Raw genomic sequence first — 4,634 nt, 5'->3', positions numbered from 1 at the left:
GCTGAACTGGGGATCAACAGCCTATTATTTGAGGTTAACTCCAAGATGGGGATATCCATTTAATTACGTTAATATTTCAAATGAGAACAATAATTATGGAGGGTCTGATATAAGATAATGGAAGAAAGATGATAAAGGAATGTCCAGTAGTCATATTAAAAAAGAAAAATACTTTTAACAATTGAATGGGGAGAATTTTGATTCAAGCTTTGCTTGGATTATGACAGCTCGGTCATATATACAGTTTTGTACAGTGAGAAAATCAAAAGCTGAATCCCACTTCAGAGCACTAATTTTAGTGGAAATGATTTTTCAGCATTCACACCATGTAAATCAGAATCAGGCTCTCAGTATATGCTTTGATCCCTGTTAATAATCTTTGTTATAATAAAGCTATGCTATGGTGTAACAGGGAGTGGTCAGGAAGTTTGAATGATCTTTTTCTTCTCATGTCTACACCACTTTTGACCATTTTGTTACATGTTTGTGCTTGTTTATTGTACTTTGCAAGGTCTTACATTGTACATGTGCCTTCAAGCATCGGGCACTGCAGCAGGTGTTGCACAGTTTGGGGATCTGTGTCAAAGTCACAGATGGTCGAACCAATTGTATAGTCCCACTTCTTCATTAGTTCCTTGGACTGTTTGACTCTCATATGTAAGTGGTTGACACATCACCACTTTTGCCATGGTTTGCCAGCCCCTGGTGTTAAGGACTTGGCCACTAGAATGTACATTTTTCCTCTATCAGGTATTTTCTTCAGCCTCTCATCTGAAGCATTATTTGACCAGTTTTTTAAAGTGTTTTTTGCCAATTGAAATGTCCCTGTAACAAAAAACAAGAGAGCCTAAAAAACTTGAGTTAAGTATTTTTTTCCAGTGCAATAAGGACCACTATTTAGTAATGAGGACAATTATATGTGTAAACCTTTGTTCAATCATACATATATGGAATAGCTGAGGGCAGCTGAGTCTGTGGCCTTCAATCACAATTACCAAGTTCCATGAGCATTGGCAAATGGGATTATTTCTTTGAGTAGACAGCTAAATAAAATGTATTAAGCATAAGGCATTCATTTTAAAGAACTGAGCTACTGCACTTTTGCTCTTTGGAATGCATTCCATTTTCTCTGAATTTTGTATTATTATCAGCATGGAGAATAACTTCATTTTTATTTTAAGAAATGCTCCTGGTCTTAAAAATGGAGATTCAGCTAATCATGGGAGCAACTACTAACTCTCTTATGTAATGTAAGTGCCTACCCTGAACTGTAAATTAACCAGTACTGCATATGTATCAGTTTTGTGGTCTCAGTGGTTGTTTCATGGTAATAATGTTATGATGTTCTTGTCTACTGCAAATAAATATTGCTTGACCTTTCCTATTAATGCTGCAAGATCATGTAATCAATGGTACTGTAAAACACTGAATATTTTAAAATTACATAGGGTTCTCTTTTCACTTTCAAAATTATAGGCTTGATGCTGCTCTAACTTTGGTCAGTAGAAATTAGGAGCACATTCTACAAAGTCAATCAATTTACATTGCTGTAAAATTGAGGTAATCAATTGACTCCAACAGAGCAAGTCTTGATTAGGGCTGTGTAAATACGCGATATATTGATTTGACTGCCAAACCAAAACAAAAAGAAAACAAATCAAGTCAGATTAAACCAAAATGTTTTTCTTGCCAAATGAAAAACTGAAAGGCAGCGATTTGATGCAAAATGTTCCATTTAACCTGAAACAAAACATTCTGTTTCAGGTGCTTGTTAAAATAAATACATAAGTACATAAAATAAAGCAAAACCAGAGGAAATGAAGAGCCAGATGCACAAAACTGAAAGGGGCAAAAAAGATGATGTCCCATTATATGGAGTAATCCAGAGATCAGAGTGTTTACCCAAGATGTAGAAGACATGGGTTCATTTCCCTAAGGGGCTTTACTTTTACTTGCTTACTAGCTCAGGGCAGTTTTACTTGTGCTCTGGGTGTGGGAGGGGCAGTATCTCATGTATCAGGATCCCTGCACTTAAAAATGGTTGCAGGGGCACTTGAACTAAAGCTTGTTTAGTGAGCTCTAGTTCAAACACCCCCACAGCCATTTTTAAGTGTGAGGATGCTGATACAGGAGATGCAGGAGGCTGCTGGAGCACAGTAATTACCACGCTCCAGCAGAGTCTTCTCCAACATGTTGTAATTACAGTATGTCAGCACAGCCTCCCTGCTTGTGCACAGGCACACTCAATGACTATATATGTACTTCATCCAAAATGAAACAGCTCTACCAGGAAGGACTGAAGCTTGTCCACTCCAGAAAACCCTATAAACTGGGTGCATCTACACGTCCATTAATGTGCCATAGTTACTGCGCGTTAAGTTTAGTGCTTGGATAATCAACTACTAAATCAATGTGCAGTAACTGGTGCTACTGTGCAGTAGCAAGAGCACACAGGTTTTTACAAATGCTAACTGTACAGTAGCCTAATACTACTGCATAGTAGCTTATTAGCATTGTTTTTTCTGAACATAATATGAAACCATAATTTCTTTAATTAAACCAATCATAGGGCCTTGTTACACACTGCACTTCGAGCTGCTCAAATGTTGATCAGTGTGAGCGCATCTACACAAGAAATTTACTGCGTAGTTGACTAATTAGCTACACAGTAAATGTCTCACATCTACACATGCACAGCTATTAGGCTGGAGTAAACTATTTTACTCCACAGCAGGTCACTGATAGTATTTACAAGTACTATCCTTCTGTGAAGGTAAAAGCTTTTGTGGATTTACAAATACTATCCTGCTGTGGAGTTAAAAATTTGGCAGCAACACATATGTAGATGCTGCCCTCTGGCTGGGGCATGCACTGAATGCCCCGACCAGCCCCTCCACAGCACATGAAACCAGGGGGAGCAACCCCCAACCTGGCAGGCTGACACCCAGGACCCCCTGCTATCTGAGGTTGCTTTGACCCAACTCCATATGCTGCACATGAATAAATACCGGAGCTGATTGCTCTGGACTTCATTGCTCCTGGGTACACATTCAAATGATGCACCCAGGAGCAAAAAACTCTAAAGCAATAAGCTCCATAGATAATTCATGCATACTTATTGCATATGTAGACACACCCTGTTGTTAATGCTAGCTTGAGTTTGAAACAGTCACACCTTGAGGCTAAAAAACCTTTTCTGATTGCCCACTACCTGCCCAGCTGTGAGTTGTCAGTACAAGACTATGAGCCAGGACAGGCTTTTATACCTGCTCTTGATGGGAGGGTGTGAGAGATGGGTTGGGGGAGAAAGGGGTGGGAACAGGAAGCTGGGAGGTGGAGAGTTAATGGGATGGGGTGGATAATGAAATGGAAGGTGGAAAGGAAATGTGGGTGGGGGACGGGTGGTGAAATGAAGGAAGTCTGCCACAGGAGGATAAAATAAAAAGAAGTAAAAATAAAATTAAAAAGAAGTAAAGCGGAAGTAAATTAAAGTAGGTCTCATGTTTTAATAAATTGGGATTTGGAATTGGAGTATGAGGTTGTGCTTCCCACTGTGGCTGAGAGGTGGGAGCGGCGAGGGAAGGTACTTTTGGGCAAGTACCTCCCCCTGCCCCAGGAAGGAAACTCCAGCTCATGGATCTGATCTGGACCCCTACCTTGTCCCTACTCCTGGATCCATCCATGGCCTGTGATTTGAATAGCTGGTATGTGCTCTGCAGACTGTTTGCATGCAGTTGCACCCCTTGGGGTGGGAAAGTCACACCCCTGGGGGAAGGAGGGGGAGCTGGTGCCAGAACCCCATTCTGGGAAGTAGAGTTCAGGGCATGGAAAGTTTGTCCACACAGAACAGGAGGGTGGAGGAGACACTGCATCCTGGGATGCTGGAGGTCTGCAACTTTGGTGGCTCCTCTGTGGGGAGTGGCCACACATTAATGGAATATGAGCTGGGTAACATGGATCAGAGATAAACCTGTCTTGGAGTAGTGCAACTTTAAGCTGCCTAAAGTGCACTTAAAGCTAGTTTCAGGTGTTAATTTGTGGACAATCCAGGGGTTATGAGCTCCAGAAGCCACCTAAAATTAATCTGTAACAAGGCTTATAGACATTTTGTCCTCTACACTAAGTTTTTGTTGCTTTTGGATCAGGAAATGTCATTATTATGCCCTTTTAGTAGGTAGCATATTGTAGCAACCTATTAACATTTGAGTCTTTGATTTACTCTGAATTTTATAGGTAGACATCTATTTTCATATTTTTCATATTTAATAAAACTAGATTAAATGACAGAAGAATCATTTATACTCTTTCTTACACTGTAGGACACATGCAGATTTGCCTTCTGCATGCTGTACACTGCATATTCCTAGGGGTTTGGTATTTATTAATCTTTATATTTTATGACACATAGTTGTCTGTAGGGCTCTGATTGCTCTTTACTATTCTTTTTATTTCATGAGTCCCACAACTCAGACATTGTCATTAGTATAACCTTAGATGTGTCAGATTCCTTTCTGAAAACAATTCTCCAAAAACATTTTGCAGTTGTATTCTGAATAATTTCTGCATTTAATCATCAAAGTTCTACTCTATTCCTTCTGAACCCATTTGAATTATACAGAAAAGTTAAAATATAT

The sequence above is a fragment of the Alligator sinensis genome, unplaced genomic scaffold (genome assembly GCF_000455745.1).
Source record: "Alligator sinensis unplaced genomic scaffold, ASM45574v1 scaffold600_1, whole genome shotgun sequence".
Classification (NCBI taxonomy): domain Eukaryota; kingdom Metazoa; phylum Chordata; order Crocodylia; family Alligatoridae; genus Alligator; species Alligator sinensis.
Note: the sequence above shows the minus strand (reverse complement) of the source record.